The sequence below is a fragment of the Zalophus californianus genome, chromosome 7 (assembly GCF_009762305.2).
Source record: "Zalophus californianus isolate mZalCal1 chromosome 7, mZalCal1.pri.v2, whole genome shotgun sequence".
Lineage (NCBI taxonomy): Eukaryota > Metazoa > Chordata > Mammalia > Carnivora > Otariidae > Zalophus > Zalophus californianus.
In genome coordinates this window covers 41,166,330-41,185,267 of record NC_045601.1, presented here as the reverse complement: position 1 = coordinate 41,185,267, position 18,938 = coordinate 41,166,330, and the positions used below count along the sequence as shown (strand labels likewise).

The 18,938-nt window shown below is 35.5% G+C and overlaps 1 pseudogene; it reads right to left on the bottom strand.

Annotated features, from left to right (window-relative positions):
* Positions 1 to 17,541: 17,541 nt before the first annotated feature.
* LOC113927182 lies at positions 17,542 to 18,107 on the bottom strand (annotated as a pseudogene).
* Between the last annotated feature and the right edge of the window lie 831 nt (positions 18,108 to 18,938).

Genomic DNA, 18,938 nt, shown 5'->3' with positions numbered 1-18,938 from the left:
TGGTTCCTGACATCAAGAAACTCGCAGACTAGGAGGCAGCATAAGCTACTCACATGTGATAATTGAAAATTATCACCAAAACATAGTTTCTCTGAATTTACTCTGAAATTCCAATCATTACTGCAGCCCTTTTTGTAAAGGTTATATTAAAAGTGGGTTAGTACTAATTATTAGAGAATTACAAATGAAATAACAGTGCATCTTTTTTAAGCCTGATACACAGTGATTTAAAAGATTGAAAATATGTAATGTTGAGTGTTGTTCAATTATGAATTGGTTGCCTATGTTCTGTGATTGTTTTTAATTAGGTTGTTCATCTTTATTTGTGGGAGCTCTTCATCTATTGGTTTATAGTTCTTTTTATCTTTCATAGATTTCAGATGTTTTCTGATGTTTACTTGTTTTTACATAACATTTTTTCTATTTGAAGAATTTTAATTTTACATGGCCAAACATTAATATTTTCCTTCAGGATTCTTCCTTTTATATTCTTTTAACATGTTTAACAAAAACATCAAGTAGAAAATATTAAGTTTAACACTATATAAACAATTTGGATCTTAATTTTATAAAAATAAAATAAGCACAAAGATGAGACGGAAGGAAATTATACTTCCCCCATTTTCCAAACTTTCTTTAGTTAACATGTATTATTCTTATAATCGGAAGAAGTTACAAACGTAACATGTTTTAACATACAGGTGTATCTCAAAAAGAAAAATGCCTGCACCCTCTAACACCATCATTTCAGTATGGAAAGGCCAATATCCTAGGAAACAGAGCTTAGGGTAGGTATATTTAAAACAAATGACAGGAGAGAGCTCAGTTCTCCTCTTGGGACAGACATCCCTTCTCTGCCAAGATCAGTAAGGTTGGCATGGTCTGGATGTAAGAGAAAGGACACTGTGAACAGCTGGGAAGTAAAAGGAACCAACAAGAAAAAATGAAATGTTGAGTAAATGCCATATTGCTCCCTTTATTCATATTTGAATGAAGTCCTTCTGTTCAGTTAGTAACTGAAATCTGTAAATAATTTGGGAAAGGCAATAGGGATTTGGAGATTATTCCCATTTTCCTTTACAGACATTAAATGCCTCTGAGTCTATAAAATGCAGCCATTTAGACCACAGGGATCAAAGAAAATGTGAGAGTTTTAAAGCAGTCATTCAACAAAAGATTGGAACTAGCAAAATGGGGGGAAAAAAGTACTGCAAGTCAGGAAAAAAAAAAAAAAGATTCAAGAGAACTCTGACCAAGAACAGATTGTACCTAGGAGGCTTAGGAATTATCTGCAGACCGAGGGACACCTATGTGTACTAAGCATATGACTATTCAGCCCCAGTGGGGTAACCGTGGCAGTGAAGAGTTTGGCAATGGGACAGCAGATTAGCAGTGCTTAGGCTCTGAAGCTACTCTCCGCGTCTCCACTCATTTGCTCACCGTGTGACCTTAAGCAAGTTGCTTAGCCTCTCCAAGCCACAATGTCCGCATTTGCAAGCTGTGGATAACACCAATGTTCGCACACAGATGACTGGGAGGAGTGTTTGAGATGATGCCTGTAAGGAGCACAGCTCAGCTCTTGCCTCACTGCCTAGACCAATGCCAGACCTGGTGGGTTCTCCATGAGTTATTGAACAAATGAACAGAAAGCACCCAACAACTAGCTAAGATAAGCTACTATTTTAGGAAGGAAAGTAGCAGGTAAATGGTACAGACATAAGTTTTTACATTTGCTAAAGGGAAGGACTACTGCTCTGAGCGAGCCTAGGATGGGATATTGTAGTGGAAGAGCTAGGATTTGATGTGGCCCTTGATGAATAGGATCAATTTAAACAGATAAAGAACAAGAAAGAGAAGAAATAAAAAAAATAGGATGAGTAGAAGCATTTGAATGAGTCCACACAAATCATTTGTGCCCCAAGCAAATGGAGAGTGGCAAGAGATAAGGTGGAAAATGGTGGAAAACTTGTGTGGAGCACAGGGACCTAACACAGAATTAATAATACTCTTATCATTTACCTTTAGGTGGTAGATTCAGTGTATTTATCATTATCATTATTATTCTGCTTTATAACTTACATATATGGTATGTGTATTTATTTGTATATTAAATATTTTTTTAAAATATTTATTTATTTATTCGAGAGAGAGAGAGAGCATGTGTGTGTGAATCCAGGGGAGGGCAGGAGAAGAGGGAGAGAATCTTAAGCAGACTCCGCACTGAGCACAGAGCCTGGTACAGGGCATGATCTCATAATCCTGGGATCATGACCTGAGCTGAAACCAAGAGCCAGATGCTTAACCAACTGAGCCATCCAAGAGCCCCAATTTCTATATATTCAGTATTAACATAACTGGTCAAGGGCTGGAGAGGAAGGATTGACACCTCAAACTGCCATATGGAAGATGCTTAAATTTATGTTTGATGGAAAGAATTCTTATCTCTGAGACTGCTATCTCCTCTATTTCTCTGATAATATTTTGCAACTGTCCTTGTGGACTTAAAAAGTAGCATAAATTTATTTTCAAGTAGGTTATTAATAAAGCTGCAAAAGAAGGGTATTGCTATATTTTTTTATAGTTTCCTTCATCTTAGAAATTCAAGATTCCTTCTTAACCAGTTCCTTAGCATATTTCTGGACATTATTGCTTACCACATGACTGAGTGTAATATGCAGCTCACAACTAACGTTGTCGAAAGTTAATTCAGTGCACAATAGCCTCTTCTGGTTTCCTGCCGTTTCACTGACATAATGCATTTTTGTTGGGAAACAACTTAAACTCGGCCTATCAGCATTTCCTTTTGACAATTTTAACATGTTAACTAATTAAAATGATATGATGCATAACACCTAATCTCAAAATAATTTTGCATAGAGTTTCTCCAGAAGAATTAGGAGCTTGCTTAAGATGGAAATGGGGGCTCTCCTGGGCCCCCCGGGGCAAGAGTTGGAGGAAGGATAAATTGTGTTGGTGGGCAGCAGGGCAGGGCGTGGGGAGGGGTGAAGGAAGTCAACAAGGTAGAGGAGTTCATGCTGAGACCAGCAGTTTTGGACAAAAGTGAAGAGAGAAACCTTTGAGTGGGCCTGGGGCCAATATTTGGGGAGGGGAAGGAAGAGTACTGGAGAGGCAGTTACAGGAAAGGGCCAGACAAATTATTTAAACAAGAAACAGATTCACACTGAAGCAAAATGTGAACATTTGTGCCCTCACTAAGTGAAGGAAATTTGGATATGAGAGCTGACACAGATCCACCCTTCCCAAGTGCTGGCAAATCCACAGCAAATTGATATCAGGGCCATTAGTGCCTGGTCATTAAAACGTAACAATAACAAGAATATCAGTAAAAAAAAATACTAGCTATGGTTTCTTTATTGAGAGGTTTCTGTGACCAAGACTGTGCTAACTGCATTATATAAACTCCCTTCTTCTTCTAACCACCTGTATGGTGGACATGATTATACCCACATTGTAGGTGAGGAAAGGGAGACCCAGAAAAGTAAAGTAACTTGTCCAAATTCATAGGATTAGTGAGTCCTCTGCGAAGGCAGAAGCTGCCAGGGACTCTGGAGATTTCTGTATATATTTAGGGCACTCCCTACCACATCCTATAACTTTTACAAAGTTTGGTCTTCGAAAATTTTGGCTCTCATGTCTCCGAAAGGAATTCTGAAAACACTTTCTAACCCCTGGAACATTTATAAGTGAACAAAGTTTCCAAAGTTTAAGTAGTCATAAATGTGGTGACTTCTGATGCAGTTTAAATTATATATTTAAAAAATAAAAACTCCTCTGGGATGCCTGGGTGGCTCAATCTGTTGGGCGTCTGCCCTCAGTTCAGGTCGTGATCTCAGGATCCTGGGATCGAGTCCCCTGTCAGGCTCCCTGCTCGGTGGGAGCCTGCTTCTCCCGCTCCCTCTGCTTGTGCTCTGTCAAATAAATAAAATCTTTAAAAAAGAAAAAAAAAACAATGATGTACTGTATGGTGACTAAAATAACATCATAAAATTTTAAAAAATAAAAAATAAAATTCCTTCATCACTTTAATTTTATCCAGTGTAAAATATATTGTAGTGTTTAGTACCAATCATTATTCATTTTTAAAAGACATGAGCAGGGGTGTCTGGGTGGCTCAGTGGGTTAAGCATCTCTTGTTTGGCTCCAGTCATGATCTCAGGGTTTGTGAGATCGAGCCCTGTGTCAAGCTCCGCTCAGTGTGGAGTCAGCTTGAGATTCTCCACCTCTCCCAGCTTCCTTTGCCCCTCCCCGCAACTCGTGCGTGTACTCTCTCCCTTTCTCTAAAATAAATAAATAAATAAATAAATATATAAATAAATAAATAAAATACATGAGCAAATTGTTTTAAGTTTACTGTCTGACTTCTTCCCTTTCTCTTTGAATTTATATTTCCATTTTATTTCCCCTACATAGTTATATCCTATTTTGATATATTGTTACCCTTAAAATCACCCTAACATACTTTGCTATAACTAATATATATAAATATAATTGAATGCTTTTTTTTTAACTTTCTGTCACTTCAGGGGTCTAAGCATTAAAACAGTTTCTTCTAAATAGTATTTGTATGTAATTGACCAAAAACAATATAAATATACTTCCAATGTTGATAGTTATACAATAAAAGTATATTTTGAGGAATACATTTTTTAGTAATGTGGATGGAGCTTTATTCCAACTGGTTGATGCACTCATGAATAGATATAACTTGGTGCTTGAATGGGTAAGGACTTTGTTGAAAATAGAAAAACAGGAAGAGAAAGTATTCAGCCACTTCAGGGTGTGGCTTACCAAAGGTGTTAATCACTGTTACTGAGTCTTACATGGCACACACTATATTAAATTAATCAAAATGTAATCTGAATAAACAAAGAAAGTGTTGAGGAGTGACAGTGGCAGAAGAATTTTGCCCGTGTTAAGAAAAAATGCCTACAAGTGGGAAAAAATATTGAAGAAAATATAGAATATTATTTTTATGTTACAAACTTTAACTTTTATAAATTATTAATTTAATTTGTTTTTCTTTTACTTATAGATTTAACACTGGCTCATCAGAATTAAATTTGAAACTTTTTAACTCCATCTTCCATGAAAAAGAAGTAACTGAGATACACATGGTACCCTGGTAAAGAACACTTCCCAGAATGATATTTTCAACTGTTTTTTGGTCACCATGAAGTTGCTTCTTTTTTTTTTTTTTTAACTCTCTGAGACAATCTTCCAAGGCAACATTAAGGATTAAGATATCTTTTTTTTAAAGTGGAAGAATGGTAGATGTGGAAGGTAGAAAGTAGAACCCATATTAATACCCTGACTAGAAATTGAGTAGCTAAAAGTCTCCATGACAGTGAATCCCTTGGAAAGTCTTTGGAGACCCCAGGAGTACTCATGCTCAAGTTGGAAGGCTGCTGACATGATATTAAACATGCTTGAAAAAAGAGTAGAAAGAACACCAACTTTAGATAATCAGTCAAATGTGGGATTGAATCCTACTGTGACTGCTCACAACTTGTACAATCTTAAGCACATTAAACTGTGTCTTAAGTTTCTAATGGTAAAAATGAAAATCATAATTTTGAGTACCTGGGATTGTTGAGAGGATAAATGAGACTGTGTATGTTAATCCCATAATGTAATGCCTACAAAAATGCACTCAAGAAATATTAATTTATTCTTAATAAGATTCTTCACTCCCTAACTAAATGGAGATAATGGTACTTACTCCACAGGATCTGTTGAGGATTTTTAAAAAGATCATTTCAGTTTTGTTTTTCTTTCCAGGGTGTCAGAATTTTTTTTTACCAAGAAGTTTGAATATTTATTCAATAAATATTTATTAAGTATTTATCACTTACCAATACTGTTCTAGGTGTCTGAGCTGTAAAACTAAGAAAAGACACAGTTCCTGGACTCAAGTAGTTCACAACTGGCCACAGAGATGATGCACCTACTAAATATATTATAAGGAGTTAACTAATTATTATATTTAGGATATCTTACTGACCTCTGAGAGAACAATTTCAGTAAAAAGATGAGAAAAGATATTAAATTCTAATGGATGTGAGGTATAAATGAGAAGTAAAAAAGTGGAGACAGAGTTTATGTACTGCTTTACCAAGGTATTTAAACCAAAATGGAAGAGATGAAGGTGGTTGAGCAGTGAAGGTGAATGATGTGTGGGGTCCCAGAGTAGTTGGAAACAAGGGCATTAAAGCAGAATTGGAAGACATGAAGGAGGCAAAGAGGAGAAAGGGAAAAAGTAAATTTTTGGATGTTGGTACTGGATTCCTGATACCAACACACAGCTGATACCCATTTTTCGACGAAGAAGCATCCTGCTTCTACCATCCTTATGCCAGATGCATCTGCAACATGACCACTCACAGTGCTGAGTTTGAAAGTAAACTTAATGATTAACATAAACAAATGATAAAAACAAGAACTTAGTCAAAATAATAAAATTCTCAAGAGCTTTTGTATTGATTTTATTTAGACTTCCCCTCCTGAATGCAATCCACAAACCAGGGTCTTACAGGTTATAATTCTTGGGATCTCCCTGCCTCTAGAAGGACTTCTTTATAGATTATAAATTCCTCACCCACAGTTCCTTATTATGTTTTCTTCTCCAAACAGGACTAAGGATATGTAATCCCCAGATCTTAACCCATGTCTTCATGATTTTCTAGAGGCATAAAAGGGTAAACCTTGTTTGGGGTAGGGGTGGGAATCCTAATGAAAAAGAAAAGCCTAGTGGTTTTTTTTTTTTTTATTCCATTATGTACATTATTATTCACTTTCTCTGTCCTTAATGCAATGGATTTTAAGAAAGTTACTGATATGTTATGCATGGAAATATAGGAAGGTTGAGGGTGTGTGACAATTTTATAGTTCCCTGTAGGAAAATAAAAGTTATATGTTTGTAGGCATATAATTTTACCAGATGTTTCAGCCATTATTTGTTCTTTCTTTATAAGAAATTCTTTTTAAAATCTACCAAAAATAATCATTGTCTAGCTGTTAATTTTAAATGAAACATATATGCCTGAATCTGGAATAAAAGTTAATGAGAATTAAATGTATTTCTAAGTCAAGTTGATAGTTTTCAAGTAACAACATACCATTTAAAAATAATAACCAAAATTGGGGCACCTGGGTGGTTCAGTAGATTAAGCATCTGCCTTTTGGCTCAGGTCATGATCCCAGAGTCTTGGGATTCACCCTGGCATCCTGCTCTCTGCTGAACAGGGAGCTTGCCTCTCCCTCCCCCCCCCCTTGTGTGCTCTCTCTCTCTCTCTGTCAAATAAATAAATAAAATATATTTTAAAAATAACAATAATAACCAACATAACCTCTATTTAGATGGTGATGTCTGGATCTCAAGAAAAATGGAGATAACCTTGTCAATTGAATTTTCACTTTTTGATGTTGTGCATTAGTTAAGTATGTAAGGTAAGTTAAGTGAGGGAAAATGATTTTATATTTAATAATAAAACAATAGTTTGTTATTAAATTGCTGATCACTCTGTAACTTGCACTGGACTAAATATTTATTATGAACCATATTATTTAATCTTCCCAACTATCCTGTTATGATCTCTATTTTTATATAATGGGAAATGGATTCTTAAAAAATAAAAGTGATTTGTGTGCAGTCAAAAGCTAGTAAGTGGCAGAAACGGAATTTTGACTCTCTGCAGTCTGAACTAGAGTCCAAACTCCATCACTCTAAGCATTATTTTTTAAATGTTCATCATCCATGATGTTCACCAAAAAGCAATAATAATGATAACAACAACAAAAACATGAATGTAGCAGCAACCACTTGATGAACTGATAGTACCTATTACATGGCTTGTGGTTGTGTAAGAACTCAGTAAAAACATTCTCACTGTGAGCCATAAAAACACTTTAGGTTGTATCTGCAGCCAAATGGATTAAAATCAGCCTGTTTACAAAGAGCAGCCTCAGATTTGATGTAGCCTTATTAGTTTCAGTAAATAAAGAAGTCAGGAAGAGATCGTTTCCATATGAGCAAAGAGGATTTGTTCCCTAGGGTATGATGTTAATAGCTTTCTTGGGAGTCCTATAGGGTTTTTCACAAACTTTCAATAATTTAAGGGGGAGAATGAATTAAATGCAAAAGAATACTCAAAAATCTCCAACTCTACACAGACCCTTGATTCACACATTCTTTGCAAAAGTACCTAGTATTTACCAAAAGAAGGTATTTGCCCTAGGGTTCCAGTGACTCTGAATTGGACAATTACATGCAAATTTTAGAGATTAGAAAACTAACATTCCATATTAATAGTAGAAATGGTATTCAATCCCCAAACTGACTGTGCTCATCTGCTACACCAATTCCAGCCTATGAGGCACTCAGGAGACACTTATAGAAGAGAGGGACTCTCTGGGTAAGATTAAAAGACAAGTAAACAAGGAAAACCAGAACAGTGACAAGGCAGAGCAGAGCAGAGTTTAAAAAAAAATAGTTCATATATATATATCATTCAGAGACTTGCAAAAGGTGTAAAAGAGTTAATGCTCACCAAACACGGTAAAAATGAAAGAAATGAGTGGAGTGAGAAGTGGGGGCTGGTCCTGAAGCGCTTTCCTTGTTGTCATATGCAGCTGTGATCTTGTCCTAGGGACAATGGGAAGCCATTGAAAGATTTCAAAGCAAATGAGCAGCATTATTAAATTTGTATTTTAGAAAGACTACTCTAAAAGCAAATAGGGTTTCCCATGGCATGTAGAGAGGAAGTGAATCATAGTGAACATTCCAGGTTACAAATATCCCTCTCTTCCCCAAATTATCTCAAATGTATTCCAATCATATTTACAGAACTGATTTTTAAATATCGTTTTTCTTCATATTCTTTTGCACTGAAAAAATGTAGTCATAAATTGTCTTCAAGATTAAAATAACAAATATGAATGCTTTTGTCCACCATTTCATGACTGACACAATCTTGTACTGAATTCTTGTACAACATGAGCCATGTAATAGAGACTATCAGTTTATCAGGGGGTTGCTGTTTCCATTCTCAATGCTCTGCCTAAGGACATGATAGAAAGATGTTATAATTGGGAAATTATATTGGAGGATGGGAAGGGGAGGGCATTAAGTTGATATATTCTGCTGCTTACTCCACCATGTAGGGATTAGATAAAGGAGAAACTAAAGATAGGAGACATATAAGGAGTCCACTGAAGAAATTCAGGTGAGAAATAATGAGGTCCTGAACCAAGGCAGAAGAGGAAATGGAGATGAAGTATTGGCAAATGTGATGAAAAGTTAAGAAGTTATATATGTGGTTCTTGGATTTCTTATTTGTGTGTCAAGGACAATATACAATATAGGAGAAAGAACAGGTGTGTGGGAGTAGAGGTCTCAAGGAGCAATGAGAAATGACCTTTGAGCAGTATATTTTCAAGTATCCTGTGCACTGTTGTGGGAGTGTAAAATGGTACAGCCACTGTGGAAAACAGTATGGTGGTTCTTCAAAAAATTAAAAACAGAATTACCATATGATCCAGCAATTCTACTTCTGAGTATATATCCAAAAGAACAACAAGCAGAGTCTTGAAGAGATATTTGTATACCTGTGTTCATAGCAGCATTATTCACAATAGCTAAAACATGGAAGCAATGCCAAGTGTCCCTTGACAGAATGGATAAGTAAAATGTGATATATACACACAATGGAATATTCTTCAGCCTTAGAAAGATAGGAAATTGAAATAAGTCAGTTACAAAAAGACAAATACTGTACGATTCCACTTATATGAGTTACTTAAAATAGTCAAAATTATGAAGACAGAAAGTAAGATGGTGGTTGTTACGGGCTGTAGGGAGAGGAAAATCATAGTTGTAAAATATCTGTATGTCAAGAGTATTATAAAGTAGTAAAAAAAATAAGAAAACATTTCCAACAAATATTGCAGACCAAGTTAAAGGTCACCTACAAATATTTAGATGTGAGACTATGGAGAATACATGGCCATAATAAATTAAAAGACAAATGTATATTATAGCACATCTCCCTGTTGAGAGAGACAGAAAAAAAGAAATACAGAGACAAAGGCAGAGACAGAAAGAGATAGAGACAGAGAGACAGAGACAGGGATAGTTGTAGCTAAAGCTGAGGAAAAGCATTACAAATTTAAAAAGAAAAATCCTTATGTACAAAACTCTTAACATCTTTCTGGAGGATGTATATAAATGAGATTTCTATGTGCCAAATGAATGGTACTTATATTTTGTTTCAATATATTACAATAAGCATAAGCAAAAAAAAAATCTATTCTTAATGGCACTTTTGATGTGTTACAACTGTTTTAAGGGTTTTACATATATTAACCATTGAATCTTCATGACCACCTTCTAGTACAGGTCATGTGGTTATTCCATATACAGAGAGGTTTAATAACTTACACAAAATCCTCAGCTGGTACCTGGCAGAGCCAGAACTAGAATCTAAGAAGTCTGGCTCCAGCACCTGGGCCTTAGCCACTAGACTCTACTGACTCTGTTTATGATTAAATTCATAACACAGCCTATTACTCTGTCCTAGTGAAATTATTAATCTGTTTTGTCATTCTACAACATAAAAACACATTTTAAAACAATTCATTGAACATTTTTTATTTTGCGTTTTCTGCAAAAAACAAAGCCATGGTATTTTGCCATGGGGAAAGTACATACTTAAAGCCCACCCACTCTAAGGAGATTATGTTCTATTGTATTTATACAGAGTCTACTTATTTTGTTATTTTGAAAGATTTTTCACTTCTATAACTTTCTAAGTCATGCTTCATATGAAGATAAATTATTATATTCTAGAATTGCTTCAAAGAAAGCTTTAAAAGCCATAAAAATAAAGCATTTTCCCTTATATTTGGGTTTTCCATTTCTTGACCATTTTAATATGGTATGAGTTAAAATAAAAGTACTTCACTAATATACTGAGCTTAATCAGCATAAGGCTAAAATCTTATAATCTAAGTTTTTTGTGGTAACATTTTCACTTCTTATGGTATGTCATAAAGAATTATTTTTAATAAACCTTAATGATTATATCATTCATTTACTTATTTTTAGCTATAATGAAATACTTTATTTTTAAATATTTATTTATTTATTTATTTTAGATAGAGAGAGAATGTGTGTGTGCGTGCATGTGGGGGAGGGGGAGAGGGAGAGAGAGAATCCCAAGCAGACTCCCTGCTGAGCATGAAGCCCGAGGCAGGGCTCCATCCCAGGACCCATGAGATCATGACCTGAACCAAATCATCAGTCTGTCGCTTAACCGACTGAGCCATCCGGGCAGCACCCCCCCCTTTTTTAAGATTTATTTATTGAAATAGATACTTTTTAAAAAAAGATTTCATTTGTATGAAAATATAAAATATATAAGGTATTTATCATCCAATAGCTACATATATTTGTATGGAGGAAGTGAATTATCTTTGCATAAGTTTATAAAGTTGATTTAGAAGAAATCTTTGCCTGTCCCTCTTAAGAGATTTTTTTTTTGGTAAGAAAACTATATTGTCATGAATTGTTGAAATAATGTTAAGAAAAGAGTTGAAAGAGATAAAAAAAATCAATCCAGAAAAATACAAAATACCCAAAATAGATTCAACAGAAAGAATAGGATGTTTTGATGCAGTCTACTAAAATGCATTTTCTCTTGGGCACCTGGGTGGCTCAGTCATTAAGCATCTGCCTTTGACTTAGGTCACGGTCCCAGGGTCCTATATTGAGCCCCACATTGGGCTCCCTGCTCCACGGGAAGCCTGCTTCTCCCTCTCCCACTCCCCCTGCTTGTGTTCCCTCTCTCGCTGTGTCTCTCTCTGTTAAATAAATAAATAAAATCTTAAAAAAAAAAAGTTTAAAATGCATTTTCTCATGGATAATAATCATTGGCTATTTAAGGGTATAATCCTAGCACCTAGGAGAGCACCTGTCAATGTTCTAGTGAGGTTCATTCATCCTTCCATCAACATTTATTTATTTGTGTGCTTATTGGGAGGTTGGGTTAGCACTAAAGAAAAAATAGATGGTATAAGCTGGGGAAAAAAGGTGCTGAGGAGGCTCAAAATAGAGGCTCAATTTAGAGGGAGAGGAAAATGATTCTGTTACCTACCCTGAAGGAAAACACCTGTAAGCCTCTGGTCTTGGGCTGTGTAATTTGCATTACCATTGAATAACTGAATTCAAGTATATTTATTGGCCCATTATTCTTATTCATGATATTGAAATCCCATAACTGCTTATGTAATAAAGTACTCACATACATTGAAAATATCGGGTACTATATATTCTTTCTTTATGATAATGCCCCCTAAATATACTATGCTTGGTCTACTTTCTAAACTTTCTTCACAAAAACAATTCATTTTTCATGTCAGTAGGGCATTCTTTCTCATTTCTCTCCCTGTGGCCTAAGCTTGCGCACAGCATGGTAATACAAGAGTAAGTATTCCAACAGGAACTATGAAGAAGACTTATCAGACTTTATGACATGACCATGGAAGTCACATAGTTTTCTTCAACGAGAGTCCAAGACCTACCCAGATTAAACGAGTAATAATGTAGACCCCTCCTCCTCAATCTTGATGGGAAGAATATCAGTATCACTCCACGAGAAGGTCTTGTGTGATAGGATATAATATAACATCACATCACAGTATAACACAATATGATGTAATATCACATCTCATCACAATGTAGTGATTATAATATAATATGATATAATATATGATATACAATACAACACAATACATAATACAATTGGCCAATAATGGCCATTTGGAGAAAATACAACTTGCCACAGTACACTCTCTAGCCACAGTTTACATCCCTCCCACATGGAAAAAATACTCATCCCTTTCCCAAGACCCAGAAACATCATCTTATTACAACACGCTCAAAATCCAGGGTCTTGTCAAATAAATCAAGCTGAAGCATGAATGAGGCTCAAATATAGTTCCTCAGGTACAACTCCTCAAGTACACTTCCACTCAATTAAGGATTTTTTTAAAGGTTTTAGTTGTTTTTTTTTTTAAAGATTTTATTTATTCATTTGAGAGAGAGAGCATGAGAGGGGGGAGGGTCAGAGGGAGAAGCAGACTCCCCACTGAGCAGGGAGCCCAATGTGCGACTCAATCCCGGGACTCCAGGATCATGACCTGAGCCAAAGGCAGTCGCTTAACCAACTGAGCCACCCAGGCGCCCTCAATTAAGGATTTTTGAAATAAAGAGACAAATTATCTACCCTACCCACACATCCAACATGTAATGGTAAGACAGGCATAAGATAATCATTAGTCACACTTCCACTCAAAAAGGTTAAAAGTCTGAGCCTCAGAGGAATCGATGACCCATAGCAATTCTGAAATTCAGCCTGCACATATTGCCAAGTCCCTGACTGGAGTTCCTACTGTCTGGGAGTTATTTACTGTGGCTCTTGACTTTGCCATCAAGGCTTTTGTATTTACCCTTTCTTTTCCATTTAATTTAGCCCACATATGCAGTAGAATAGGGTTTTAGGTCCATTTCCTGCCCATAGAAGTTAAGGAACCCAAAGCTTTCCCCTTTTGTACTATCCCTGTTCCTTTCAGCCTAAGCTAGCATAATTTAAAAAAAAAAAAAACCTTCACAGGTTTTTGTGTGTGTATTTGTAATGGACTCCATTATAATCCACTAACAATCTCTTTGAAATAAATAATCTTTTTCAGGGATCTCTGTGAACCTGCAGGAAGAACAACATCTCTAACACTCTCAGAAGCCCTAATGTTTACCAGCAAGGGTGTACAAGGTGTTTCCTTAAGACACTTACAGGACCTTGTACCTATTTGGAAGGATCTGTGAGATAGTATCTCAAATCTTATTGGGGTCTTCACAAAGGCTTTGTCTTTACAACATGTTTTCTCTTTGATGCTTTGATTTTGATCTTTGAACAGAAGCCCATTTGCTAATTTTGGAATCATTCACTATCTGAAGACACTGAGAAATAGAAACCAGTTTTAATTTTTCTTTTAATTTACAAGACTTGGCACCTTCTTATTAAATCATTTGTTTCTTATATTTTCTTTCCTTCTAGCTCTCTATTATGGGCAACAAGGAGTCAGATAATATTTTTAATGTTCCTCCTATTACTATGATATTTTCATTTATGTTAATTTCCATAGTCTCCTTTCTTTGATTAAACAGACTTTCAAAAGTGATTCCTTTTTTCTATTTCATTTATCTTTTTGAAAGCACACATTGGTTATTGAGCAAACCTAATTTCTCTGATTTTCTAATTATTTAATGAATATTTACTTATTTATTAATGACTATTTTACTTCTAATTTACTATTATATATATTTAATTTGCTATTTTTCTAGCTGATTAAATTCTTTACCTTTGAGCAGTTAGAGTTATAAAATTTCAATTGAGAACCATGTTGGCCACATTCATTTTTATTTATTTTTAAATGGTTTATAAATAGTGTTTTTAATTTTTAAATTGTTAGTGGCAAGCTTGAACTTTTATTTTTTTATTTTTTTATTTGAGTATAGTTGACATACAATGTTACATTAGTTTCAATGACCAACTTGGTGATTTGACAGGTTTAGACATTATGCTATGTTCACCACAAGTGTAGCTACCATCTGCCGTCTTATATCACTGTTACAGTATCATTCACTGTATTCCTTATGCTGTGCCTTTTAATCCCACGATTTATTCATTCCATAATTTAATCCCATGATTTATTCATTTCATAACTGAAGGCCTCTATCTCCCTCCCTCCTTTACTTGTTTTGACCAAGACCCTACTCCCCTCCCCTCTGGCAACCACCAGTTTGTTCTCTGTATTTATAGGTTTGATTCTACTTTTTGTTTATTCATTTTTTTTTAGATTCCACTTATGAATGGAATCATCTGGTATTTGTCTTTCTCACTCACACTTATTTCACTTAGTATAATACCCTCTACCCTCCATGTTGTTCTCAAATAGCAGAATCTCATCCTTATTATGGCTGCATAATATTCCATTATGTAATATGTATACATATCACATTTTTTTCATTCAAGTATTGATGGACATTTAGGTTGCTTCTATATCTCGGCTACTGTAAATAATGCTAAAATAAACAGAGAGGTGTATATATCTTTTCAAATTAGTGTTTTCATTGTCTTTGGGAAAATACCCAGTAGTGGAATTCTTTTTTTTTTTTAAAGATTTTATTTATTTATTTGACAGAGAGAGATACAGCGAGAGAGGGAACACAGGCAGGGGGAGTGGGAGAGGGAGAAGCAGGCTTCCTGTGAGCAAGGAGCCTGATGCGGGGCTCGATCCCAGGGCCCTGGGACCATGACCTGAGCCAAAGGTAGATGCTTAACAACTGAGCTACCCAGGCGCCCCCAGTAGTGGAATTCTTAATGTAGTATTTCTATTTTTAATTTTTTGAGGAAACTCCATACTGTTTTCCACAGTGTCTGTACCAATTTACATTCCCACCAACAGAGCATAAGGGTTCCCTTTTCTCTACATCATTGTCAACACTTGTTATTTCTTGTCATTTTGAATTTAGCCTTTCTAACTGGTGTAAGATGATATATCATTGTGGCTTAATTTCCATTTCCTTGATGATGAGTGATGTTGAGCATCTTTTCATGTGTCTGTTGGCCATCTGGATGTCTTCTTTGGAAAAATGTCTATTCAGGTCCTCCACCCATTTTTTAATTGGGTTGTTGGGTTTTTTGGTGTTGTATAAATTCTTTGTATATTTTGGTATTAATCCCTTATTGGATGTATCATTTGCAAATATCTTCTCCCATTTAGTGGGTTTTCTTTTTGTTTTGTTGATGGTTTCCTTTGATGTGGCAAAAGTTTTTTATTTTCATGTAGTCCCAATAGTTTATTTTTGCTTTCATCTCCCTTGCCTTAGGAACCATATCTAGAACAATGTTGCTATGGTTGATGTCAGAGAAATCACTGCCTGTGTTGTCTTCTAGGATTTTTACGGTTTCAGGTCCCATGTTTAGGTCTTTAATCTATTTTGAGTTTATTTTTGTATATGGTGCTAGAAAGTAGTCCCATTTCCTAAGTGTCCATCAGCAGACAAATGGATTTCCCTTACCTTAGAGCCCATATCTAGAAAAATTTTGCTACTTTTATCATTTTTTATTGCATTGTTGTCAGAAACTGTGATCTGTATAAAATCTTTCTTTTTCTCCTTAGAACTTTTTAAATTGTCTTTTTAGTCTAATACTTTCAAACACTATTCTATGTGTCTTTGAAAAAAAAAAGTGTATTTAATGTAGGGATCCAAAGGGGTATGTGCACCCCAATGTTTATAGCAGCAATGTCCACAATAGCCAAACTGTGGAAAGAGCCAAGATGTCCACTGACAGATGAATGGATAAAGAAGATGTGGTATGTATACACAATGGAATATTATGCAGCCATCAAAAGGAATGAGATCTTGCCATTTGCAACGACATGGATGGAACTGGAGGGTGTTATGCTGAGTGAAATAAGTCAATCAGAGAAAGACATATATGACCTCACTGATATGAGGAATTCTTAATCTCAGGAAACAAACTGAGGGTTGCTGGAGTGGTGGGGGGGTGGGAGGGATGGGGTGGTTGGGTGATAGACATTGGGGAGGGTATGTGCCATGGTGAGCACTGTGAATTGTGCAAGACTGTTGAATCACAGATCTGTACCTCTGAAACAAATAATGCAATATATGTTAAGGAAAAAAAAAGATAGCAGGAGGGGAAGAATGAAGGGGAATAAATCGGAGGGGGAGACGAACCATGAGAGACGATGGACTCTGAAAAACAAACTGAGGGTTCTAGAGGTGAGGGGGGCGGGGAATGTGTTAGTCTGGTGATGGGTATTAAAGAGGGCACGTTCTGCATGGAGCACTGGGTGTTATGCACAAACAATGAATCATGGAACACTACATCAAAAACTAATAATGTAATGTATGGTGATTAACATAACAATAAAAAATTTAAAGAAAAAAAAGACAGAAGTTGTGACATTGTTAAAACACATTGTTTTTAGTAGTACTAAATGCATCTGCAGTGACTCTCATAATTAGGAAAAGCATCTCAGTTTGAGTTGAAGCATGGAATTTGTTTGCCAAATGGAAAAAAATTTTTTTCAATAAAAGATAACCCTTACAAACTAAAAAAAAAAAAGTGTATTTACTATTTATTGTATATATTTATATACATACAGTATATTACATCAAACTTCTTAAGTGTACTATGCAATATCTCTTGTGTTTTGTTTTTTACTTATTATTTAGTCTATTTAGTGTGTCTTTATTAGATATTTTTCTTTTTTTAAGTTCCCCCAACATGGGGCTTGAACTCACAACCCTGAGATCAAGACCAGAGCTGAAATCAGGAGTCAGACACTTAACCAACTGAGGCACCCAGGAGCCCCTTTACTGACTATTTTTAAATCCAATCTAAGATTTTGGTTTTTTCCAAAAGGAGAACTTATTTCTTCAAACTTGTCCGCTACCACCCTCCCTGTGATCAAATATATTAATTTTCTCTTTAAATTTACATAGTAACTTTTTTTATTATGTACCATTATTCATTTTATTTTTTTATTTTTATTTTTTTGGAATTTTTAATGACTGAAACAAAACATATCTAAAACTGCAACTTCTGCAGTTTTAGAGCAACTGCTCTTGCCAGTCTTGTACCTGTCCTCAAACTTGACTTTGGCCTCTCGTCAGGCCTTGCATTTAAGAGCAAGGTCTATGAAGACATCCTTGTTGATGACAGTTTTGTCCAAGGGGATATCCACAGACTACCTTGTGGGCATGTGGTGATTATAGTTATAAATTTTCAAAAAAGACTTGATCTTTGACCTCTTGGTGATTTTCTTCTTGCCCATGGCAACTGTCACTTTGTGGGGACAGTGGTCAATTCCAGCCACCAGAGCATGGCTGTAGGGATGGTCTGAAGGGTTATCATCAATATTCTTCACAATACCACTTTGCATCTGGAGCAGTGTCCAGCCAGGACCAGCACCACCTTCCTGGGTTTCATGAACTTGCCCATCTTGACATCAGCCACTAGAGCCTACAGCAGAAAGGAAGAAACCACCATTACTCATTTTAACTTGACACATTCCACCGATACCTTTGCTCTGCACTGTTTCTTATTTCTTTCATCTTTTTCTCTTTTAGATTTGTATTTTCCTTTGCTGGATTATAACCTTGAGTACCTCCCTTATCCTCCAATCTAACTACTCATCTAATTCTAAATTCCTGTTTATTTCTTAGGGTAGTTTAGCTACTTATTTGCCCCATACCAAATAAGACAAGCAAATCAACAAGGGCCTTATATTATTTAACATACATGCCCATTTGAGTTCATTTCTAAACAAAGCCTTTTCTCTACTTGAGAAAAATTCAGTGGACAACACTACAGTTACCTTTTTTCCTTGTTTCATTTCTTTTCAAGCAAAATTATTAAATACATCAAATAGCCAAAACAATCTTGAGAAAGAACAAAGTTGGAGGCATCATGCATCCTGATTTCAAACTATATTACAAAGCTATAGTAATTAAAACATTATGTTATTGGCATAAAAAGAGACATATAGATCAATGGAACAGAATAGAACCCAGAAATAAAGCCATGCATATATGATCAATTAATTTATGACAAAACAGCCAAGAATATACAATGGGGGTAAGGGCAGTCTCTTCAGTAAATGGTGCTGGGAAAAATTGGACAGCCACATGCAAAACAAACAAACAAAAATGAAAAGAAAAAAAAGAAATAAGAAAGAAAGTGGATCTTACACCATACACAAAAACTAACTCAGAATGGATTAAAGACTTGAACATCAGGCTTGAAACCATAAATCTCCTAGCAGAAACCAGG